At 43.3% G+C, this 10559-nt stretch overlaps 1 pseudogene; it reads left to right on the top strand.

Moving 5' to 3' along the window:
- The first annotated feature begins 7222 nt into the window (after nt 1-7222).
- Nucleotides 7223-8837, top strand: LOC121461253 (annotated as a pseudogene).
- Nucleotides 8838-10559: the final 1722 nt, after the last annotated feature.

Below are 10559 nucleotides of genomic sequence, written 5' to 3'. Positions count from 1 at the left end.
AGGTGTGTGAGAGAGACTGCACAGCTCTATTCACTGTTGGTGTGGAAAGTCTTTAACAATTTTTCTTCCTCCATGTGAACAACTCAGGACTCATGTCCACATGGGTCTGCCTCAGGCCTCTCTCTCCTTTGAAGCATCCAGAATCTCACAGGAACTCCATAGCATGTTTGTGAGCGTCTGAAGCTGTGTGCTATTTTAAGTCACAAGCATAAGAGTTGCATCCCGAGCTTAGATGGACTCGACTCTTTATCCCCAACCCTCTCCAAATACATGTGAGAGCTATGGGCATCTCCCCTTCTGCAGGGGCTCAGAGATGGAGTACAGAAGCAGCCGCCAGTGCAACAACTGAGCTTAGAAGCTTCTCCCAGCATGCATCAGGTGAGATGGCAATTAGAATTCTGGGGTTAGAGGGTGGATGCTGCTCTTCAGGGCTCCGCAGGTGGAGAAGGATACATGGGTTTTGTACAAGGAGATTTTTTTCTGCTTCTATTTATGTCCTAGCTAATTCTTTTCTAAAATGGGAGAAGTTGAAGATATTTGAATTTGTTGAAAGAAAGTACAATGGCAATAAAAGATGTGTGGGTGGGGGGACTGGTTAGAAGGGCACTTAATGTGCAGAGGAGACAGCTGAAGGGGACAGGAAAGGGGACAGAGGCTTGCTGTCCTGAGGCAGGGGAAGAGGAAAAGCATTGCCTCATCAGGGAGGTGGAAGGAGACAGAGGCAGGAGATAGACAACTAAGGGTCCCCCACCCACATGTAAAAAGAAAGGAGCTGCACAAAAAAAGTAAGGTGAGCATACAGCTTCAGTAGACGATTCGGTGACAGTTAAGGCATCTTTGGACAGCAAGACCATCACAGCATGGGCTAATCAGAAAGAATGCCAGGGCAGTGTGAGCCAGGGGCTTTTAGCCCGCTGCAAAGGTTCTCTCTCTCTCTCTCTCTCTCTCTCTCTCTCTCTCTCTCTCTGGTAGTGATGATATCTTGAGTCTCACACATTCTAGACAAGTACTCTATTGTTGAGCTACATCAAGAGCCTACAAAGAGATCTCTGTGTGGTTAGAAAGGACACCATGGGAAGACAAAAGCAGTGACCAGAAAGCTGATTGTGTCCACATTTGGTACTTAGAACTGTATAGGAATGTACTTGGGGTCCAAGTGCAGGGGGAAAAGAACTAGTTATCTTACCTGTGAATTGACTGAGCTAGAGGTACCAGTGACATCCATGTATATAGGGACACCACCAGAGCCAAGTTTAGGAGGCACCCAACCCTGGTTCAACTCCATGCAGACATCAGGGTTGAAGCCATAATTAGGCAGCTGCTAAACAGGCAGTGTCCCTAATGCCTGCAGTGTGTGACCTCTTTCTAGAAGCATAAGTCTCTGTCTTCTTTTCCAGAGACATGGAGTTTCTTCAGCAGACATATCTGAAGACAGAGCTTCATAATTCAAAGATGAGACAAAGCTCATCTTTGGACCTGCTGGTTACTCATACCTGCTTCCTGAGCTGCTTCCCCAGCAAGAAGAGAGTCAGGGCTGGGGTGGCAACTGGGGATAAGGCACTTTGGGGGAAGCTAAAGGGAGAGAGAAGGGAGGAGCCCATTGGAGAGCCAACAGAATCAAGAAACCCTTTCAGTGGGGTGGGAGAAAAGAGGGTGAAGCCAAAGCAGAGGTCAGCCCTGTACAAATGCGAGAGGAGGCTTGTGCCACAGAGATTGTTGACAGTACCCAGGTAGCTAACTTCCTCTGGGTTTAGTGACATAATCTCTGTTACAGGGGCCTCAGTGAAAAACCACAGTAATAGAGTTGATGTCTGGATAAGTGGGAGGGCAAAAATAGCTCTGGGTTCAGTGGGCAGCTTGTGGATAACTGAATGCAAGCTAAATACAAGGAAAACCTGTGGCTGGGAACCCCCACACTTTCTAAATACCAGAAATGACCAAATTTCTGATGGTTTTAACCTTCTTCCAGATGAAATGGAGACATAACATGCAGAGACTGAAAAGGGCCCATGTCAAGCAGGAGTCGTGACACAGTTACTGTCATCCCAGCTCTCTGGGAAGCTAAGGCAGGAGGATCAAAAGATCATTTCTAGCCTGTCCTATATAGCAAGAAGAAGAGGAGGAGGAAGAGGGAGAAGAAGGGAGAAGGAATGGAAAGGGGAGAAAAAGAAAAGAGAGAGGGAGAGAAGAAGAAAGCGTAGGGAAGAGAAAAGAAGGAATGAAAAGAAAGAGAAAAAAGAGATGTATTAAGGATGGTGGTGGGTAGCTTCCATTGTTTTCAGTTATCTCTGTCTTCTCTTCTCTGTTACAGGAGAGAACTTAGGACCACTGGGGAGTGTGGCTAGAGAATTATGCCTCCCAGGTGCCCCTTCTTGGTGCCTTAGTTTGTAGCCTGTCGCAGTCCAGGGGAAAGGACCTCACTGGGAGACTGCTTGTCTGCTGTAATAAGTCACAGTGTTGCTGGCCACTCACAAGGGAGTCTTGCCATTTGTTTCTCTTTTGTTTACCCATCTCAGAATGAAAATCCCTGAAATATTTAAAAGTATTGACTCTACATTTGCCCAACATTATTAACAGGGAACAAAAGTTATTTCATACCCTCATTTTATCAGTTGTAAAAAGGACTCGGGGGACTTGGAGAGCTTCACAGCCGGCATCTGTGATACAACAGACGGCAAATCCTTCCAACGCATTCAGTGTGCTAAATAATTAAGCACATGGAACTGAAACTCAAGGCCTTCTCTTAGGTCCAGAGAGTGGAGATGACCCATACTCCCCAGAGAAGCGTCCAAGCTGACTGAGGACAAGCCTCCCAAAGTAGCACTGGGTGGCATTTTCTGACTCCAGCAAGTAAAAGGCAGCTGGAAATGGAAAGGGCTGTAGACTTAATAGAGGAGGTAATTTCTGGGCTTTCCTCAAGACCAAGACCTATGGAGTTATGGGTCTTAGTTATGAGCTAATGTGGGATAATGCTCTTGTACCCTATAAACATTTGTCACTTGCATTGGTTTAATAAAACACTGATTGGCCAGTAGCCAGGCAGAAAGTATAGGCAGGGTGACCAGACTAGGAGAAATCTAGCAAGATGAAAGACTCAGTCCATAGTCACCAGACAGATGAGGAAGCAAGATGAGAATTCCTCACTGATAAAATGTACCAAGCCATGTGGCTAACAAGAATTATGGGTTAGTTTAAGTTGTAAGAGCTAGTTAATAATAAGCCTGAGTAATAGGCCAAACAGTGCCATGTCCTGTTGAAAGAAACCACAGCCCTGCAATTCCTGTGGTGAAGTATACATAAGCACACCACCTCATCATGAGTCCCACAGCCTAGAATCTGGTCTCATTTAGACTTTTCAACTCGTGTCCAATGTACCATGAGCAAAATAAATCCAGCACTTTTCAGTGACCTCCCCATCTGCTGTGTGGAAGCTCCCAGCCAAGCCTCACTTGACCCAACCTGGAGTCAGACCAAGACCTACAGGCATCAGGAATGCTAGAACATGGCAGCTTGAGAACTGTGTGTCCATTCATAGCATGTTGATTTAGAGGGCAGGCTGGGGAAGAGCTGGGCAGCTTCAAGACACAAACAATAATGTCTTATCCTAGCAGAAATGCCTTGTCCTGCTGAACAGAGTGTCTCACAGAAATTGTCACATTCAGAAAGCATCTTGAAAACCATCCCAGGGTGCTTGGTGTAATGATCCTCTGGCCCTCATCCTACCAGTATCCCCATCCTCATTCCCACATTCCACGATGGTTTATGCATTTGGGCTCCTCTCAAACATAGTTTCCTTAAAGTCCTTTGAGCAAGCCCTCCTTCCCCACGGCTCTACCACGCACACAGTGCTGCACACCCCATGTAACGCAGACTTCCGTTCTAGTTTTCTTTCTATTGTTGTGATAAAAATACTCTGACCCAAAGCAGCTTATGGGATAAAGGGCTTTATTTGGCTTATATTTTCCAGGTCATAGTCCATTAATGAAGGAAGTCAGAGTAAGAACTCAAGCAAGAACATGAAGAAAAAAAGCTATCGAGAGATACTGTTTGCTGCTTCACTCCAAGCTCATACTTGGCTAGCTTTCTCACACATTCCAGATCCATCTGTAGAGAATGGTACCACTCACTGTGGTCTGGACGCTTCTATATTAATTAACAAGCAAGAGGAGCGCTGGGACCGAACCCGAATCGGGAGGGCAAAGGGGAGGGTGGTAGCTCCTTTGTCTCCATAGCCTGCCTGCAGCAAGCAGGGTGGGCCCTTTGTTTGTGAGCTACACAAGCAGCACGGAGTTTCGATCTGGGCACTGGGAGAAACATCATTGTGGTGAGTGAGTGCTGCGGCAGCCGGGAACAGGGAACTCAGACGTTCCTCAGCCCGCCTACACTTCCTGGTCATCCTACAGGGGCTATACTGCCCATACCTCCTCTCTCTTCCTATCCCATCCAGCTTACATCCAGATCCCCCCCACCCCCTGTCTCCCTCCCTCCCTCCCTTCTTTGGCGGCATAGCACCTCCCAGCTCAGCCTGCTTGGGCGCTGGGACCGAACCCTAATTGGGAGGGCAAAGGGGAGGGTGGAAGCTCCTTTGTCTCCATAGCCTGCCTGCAGCAAGCAAGGTGGGCACTTTGTTTGCGAGCCACCCAAGCAGCACAGAGATCCGTTCTGGACACCAGGAGAAACATCACTAGGGAATGACATCACTGGGAAGGTACATCAGTGGGCAAGAAGACCTGATCCTGTAAAGGAAGATCCATAGGGGAGCATTTGGAGGAAAAGATGGGCAGGCGCCAAGGCAAGAATTCACCCAACAATCTGAAAAACAACATGAAACCACCAGAACCCAGCGACCTCACAACAGAAGGACATGAACACCTTAATCAAGAAGAAGTAGAAAAAACTGACTTTATGAAAGTGATAGAGGCCCTTAAACAGCATATAAAAAACGCCCTTATAGAAATGGATGAGAAGTATAACAGAAAGTTTGAGGAATTGAGTAAATCAGTGAATGATACCCTAGGAAACCAAGGAAAAACAATCAAGCAGATAATGGAAACAGTTCATGACGTGAAAACTAAAATGGAGACAAAGAAGAAAACACAAACAGAGGGCCGGCTGGACATGGAAAATCTAGGTAAACGAATAGAGACTACAGAAACAAGCATAACCAGCAGCATACAAGAGATAGAAGAAAGAATCTCAGATTCTGAGGATAACATAGAGAAAATAAATGCACTGATCAAAGAAAACAGCAAGTCCAACAAACTCTCATCACAAAACATTCAGGAAATATGGGACACAATAAAAAGACCAAACCTAAGAATAATTGGAGTAGAAGAAGGAGAAGAAGTGCAGCTCAACGGTTCAGAAAATATACTTAATAAAATTATAGAAGAAAACTTTCCCAACCTGAAGAAAGATGTACCTATGAAGGTTCAAGAAGCGTACAGAACACCAAATAGGCTGGATCAAAAAAAAAAAACCATCCCCTTGCCATATAATAATCAAAACACAAAATATACAGAATAAAGAAAGAATATTAAGAGCCGCAAAGGAAAAAGGCCAAGTTACTTATAAAGGTAAACCTATCAGACTTACACCTGACTTCTCTATGGAAACCATGAAAGCCAGAAGGTCCTGGATAGATGTACTGCAAAAACTAAGAGACCATGGATGCAAGCCCAGACTACTATATCCAGCCAAACTTTCGTTCACTATAAATGGAGAAAACAAAATTTTCCAGGATAAAAACAAATTTAAACAATACGTAGCCACAAAGAATACCAGCCTTACAGAAAATAATAGAAGGAAAATCACTAACCAAGGAGCCCAACAATGATCACCATAACTCAGTCATCTAGAGACCTTTCACCAGTGCAACTCAAAGAAGGGAAACACACAAACCCTACTACTAAAAAAGTGACCGGAGTTAACAACCACCGGTCATTAATATCACTTAATGTTAATGGGCTCAACTCACCTATAAAAAGGCACAGGCTAAGAGATTGGATACGAAAACAGGATCCAACATTCTGCTGTTTACAAGAAACACACCTCAACCACAAAGACAGGCACCTACTCAGAGTAAAGGGCTGGGAAAAGGCTTATCAAGCAAATGGACCTAAAAAACAAGCAGGTGTGGCCATACTAATCTCTAACAAAGTAGACTTCAAACTTAAATCAATCAGAAGAGATGGAGAGGGGCATTTCCTCATAACAGGAACAGTTCATCAGGATGAAGTCTCAATCCTGAACATCTATGCCCCTAATATAAAAGCGCCCACGTACGTAAAAGAACATTACTAAAACTCAAGGCAGCCATCAAACCACACACACTAATAGTAGGAGACTTCAACACTCCGCTCTCACCAATGGACAGGTCAATCAAACAGAAACCTAACAGAGAAATTAGAGAATTAATGGAGGTAATGAAGCAAATGGACTTAACAGACATCTATAGATTATTCCACCCAAATAGGAAAGAATATACCTTCTTCTCTGCAGCTCATGGAACCTTCTCAAAAATTGACCACATACTCAGTAGCAAAGCTAACTTACACAGTTACAAAAAAATATTAGTAACCACCTGTGTCTTATCAGATCACCATGGATTAAAGTTAGAATTCAACAACAATGCTACCCCCAGAAAGCCTACAAACTCATGGAAACTGAACAGTCAACTACTGAACCATACCTGGATTAAGGAAGAAATAAAGAAAGAAATTAAAGTCTTCCTTGAATTCAATGAAAATAAAGAAACAACATACTCGAACTTATGGGACACTATGAAAGCAGTGCTAAGAGGAAAGTTCATAGCACTAAGTGCCCACTTAAAGAAAACAGAGAAAGCACATATTGGAGACTTAACAGCCCACCTGAAAGCTCTAGAAAAAAAGAAGCAGACTCACCTAGGAGGAGTAGAAGACTGGAAATAATCAAACTGAGGGCGTAAATCAACAAAATAGAAACACAGAAAACAATCCAAAGAATCAATGAAACAAAAAGCTGGTTCCTGGAGAAAATCAACAAGATTGATAAACCCCTATCCAAACTAATCAAACGGCAGAGAGAGAATATGCAAATTAATAAGATCAGAAATGAAAAGGGGGACATAACCACAGACACAGAGGAAATTCAGAGAATCATTAGATCTTATTACAAAAGCCTGTATAGCTTTTTCGCAACGGGTTTGCCGTCAGAACGCAGGTGTTGTGAAAACCACCGCTAACTCAAAGCCAAAATGGGAAAGGAAAAGACTCACATCAACATCGTCGTCATTGGACACGTCGATTCTGGCAAGTCCACTACAACCGGCCACCTGATCTACAAGTGTGGTGGAATCGATGAACGAACCATCGAGAAGTTTGAGAAGGAGGCTGCCGAGATGGGAAAAGGCTCCTTCAAGTATGCCTGGGTCTTGGACAAACTGAAAGCTGAGCGTGAGCATGGTATCACTATTGACATCTCCCTGTGGAAGTTTGAGACCAGCAAGTACTATGTTACGATCATTGATGCCCCAGGACACAGAGACTTCATCAAAAACATGATTACAGGCACGTCACAGGCTGACTGTGCTGTCCTGATTGTTGCTGCTGGTGTTGGTGAATTCGAAGCTGGTATTTCCAAGAATGGGCAGACCCGTGAGCATGCACTTCTGGCTTACACCCTGGGTGTGAAACAGCTAATTGTTGGTGTCAACAAAATGGATTCCACCGAGCCACCCTACAGCCAGAAGAGATACGAGGAAATTTTTAAGGAAGTCAGCACCTACATTAAGAAAATTGGCTACAACCCTGACACAGTAGCATTTGTGCCAATTTCTGGTTGGAATGGTGACAACATGCTGGAGCCAAGTGCTAATATGCCTTGGTTCAAGGGATGGAAAGTCACTCGCAAAGATGGTAGTTCCAGTGGAACCACCCTGTTGGAAGCTTTGGATTGTATCCTGCCACCAACTCGACTGCCCCTCCAGGATGTCTATAAAATTGGTGGTATTGGGACTGTCCCTGTGGGCCGAGTGGAGATCGGTGTTTTAAAACCTGGCATGGTGGTGACCTTTGCTCCAGTCAATGTGACAACAGAAGTAAAGTCTGTTGAAATGCACCATGAAGCTTTGAGTGAAGCTCTTCCTGGGGACAATGTGGGCTTCAATGTGAAGAATGTGTCTGTCAAAGATGTTAGACGTGGCAACGTTGCTGGTGACAGCAAAAATGACCCACCAATGGAACCTGCTGGCTTCACTGCTCAGGTGATTATCCTGAACCACCCAGGCCAAATTAGTGCTGGCTATGCTCCTGTACTAGATTGTCACACAGCTCACATAGCATGCAAGTTTGCTGAGCTTACTTGAAAAGATTGATCGTCGTTCTGGCAAGAAGCTGGAAGATGGCCCGAAATTCTTGAAGTCTGGTGATGCAGCCATTGTTGATATGGTTCCCGGCAAGCCCATGTGTGTTGAGAGCTTCTCTGACTATCCTCCACTGGGTCGTTTTGCTGTTCGTGACATGAGGCAGACAGTTGCTGTGGGTGTCATCAAAGCTGTGGACAAGAAGGCTGCTGGAGCTGGCAAGGTCACCAAGTCTGCCCAGAAAGCTCAGAAGGCTAAATGAATATTATCCCTAACACCTGCCACCCCAGTCTTAATCAGTGGTGGAAGAACGGTCTCAGAACTGTTTGTCTCAATTGGCCATTTAAGTTTAATAGTAAAAGACTGGTTAATGATAACAATGCATCGTAAAACCTTCAGAAGGAAAGGAGAATGTTTTGTGGACCATTTTTTTTTGTGTGTGTGGCAGTTTTAAGTTATTAGTTTTCAAAATCAGTACTTTTTAATGGAAACAACTTGAGCAAAAATCTGTCACAGAATTTTGAGACCCATTAAAACAAGTTAATGAGAAAAAAAAACAAAAACAAAAAAAAACAAAAGCTTGTATAACACAAAACTGGAAAATGTAAAAGAAATGGACACTTTTTTAGATAAATACCATGTACCAAAGTTAAACCAGGACCAGGTGAACAATCTAAACAGACCTGTTGGTCGCGAAGAATTAGAAGCTGTTATCAAAAACCTTCCTACCAAAAAAAGCCCAGGACCAGATGGTTTCAATGCGGAATTCTACCAGAACTTCCAAGAAGAGCTAATACCTATACTCCTTAATGTATTCCACAATATAGAAACAGAAAGGTCATTACCAAATTCCTTTTATGAAGCTACAGTTACTCTGATACCAAAACCACACAAAGACTCAACCAGGAAAGAGAATTACAGGCCAATCTCACTCATGAATATCGACGCAAAAATCCTCAACAAAATACTGGCAAACCGAATCCAAGAACACATCCGAAAAATTATCCATTATGATCAAGTAGGCTTCATTCCTGAGATGCAGGGCTGGTTCAACATACGAAAATCTATCAATGTAATCCAGTATATAAATAAACTGAAAGAAAAAAACCATATGATCACTTCATTAGATGCTGAAAAAGCATTTGACAAAATTCAACATCCATATATGTTAAAAGTCTTGGAGAGATTAGGGATACAAGGGTCATACCTAAATATAATAAAAGCTATATACAGCAAGCTGACAGCTAACATCAAATTAAACGGAGAGAAACTCAAAGCCATCCCGCTTAACTCAGGAACACGACAAGGCTGTCCACTCTCGCCATACCTCTTCAATATAGTGCTTGAAGTTCTAGCAATAGCAATAAGACAACATAATGGGATCAAGGGGATTCGAATTGGAAAGGAAGAAGTTAAACTTTTGTTATTTGCAGATGATATGATAGTGTACATAAGCGACCCCCAAAACTCCACCAAAGAACTTTTACAGCTGATAAACAGCTTTAGTAATGTGGCAGGATACAAGATCAACTCCAAAAAATCAGTCGCCCTCTTATACACAAAGGATATGGAAGCAGAGAGGGAAATCAGAGAAGCTTCACCATTCCCAATAGCCACAAACAGCATAAAATATCTTGGGGTAACTCTAACCAAGGAAGTGAAAGATCTATTTGACAAGAACTTTAAGGCATTGAAGAAAAAAATTGAAGAGGATACCAAAAAATGGATGGACCTCCCTTGCTCTTGGATTGGGAGGATCAACATAGTAAAAATGGCAATTCTACCAAAGGCAATTTATAGATTCAGTGCAATCCCCATCAAGATCCCATCAAAATTCTTCACAGATCTGGAGAGGACAATAATCAACTTTATATGGAAAAACAAAAAACCCAGGATAGCCAAAACAATCCTATACAATAAAGGATCTTCTGGAGGCATTACCATCCCTGACTTCAAACTCTATTACAGAGCTACAGTAATGAAAACAGTGTGGTACTGGCATAAAAACAGAGAAGTCGACCAATGGAATCGTATAGAAGACCCGGATTTTATCCCACAAACCTATGAGCACCTCATTTTTGATAAAGGAGCTAAAAGCATACAATGGAAGAAAGAAAGCATCTTCAACAAATGGTGCTGGCACAACTGGATGTCAACCTGTAGAAGAATGAAAATAGACCCATATCTATCACCATGCACAAAACTCAAGTCCAAA

The sequence above is a fragment of the Microtus oregoni genome, unplaced genomic scaffold, assembly GCF_018167655.1.
Source record: "Microtus oregoni isolate MIOR12 unplaced genomic scaffold, Mior012 000022F_ref0000154, whole genome shotgun sequence".
NCBI classification, from domain to species: Eukaryota; Metazoa; Chordata; class Mammalia; order Rodentia; family Cricetidae; genus Microtus; species Microtus oregoni.
Note: the sequence above shows the minus strand (reverse complement) of the source record. Positions and strands in the feature narration are given on the sequence as shown.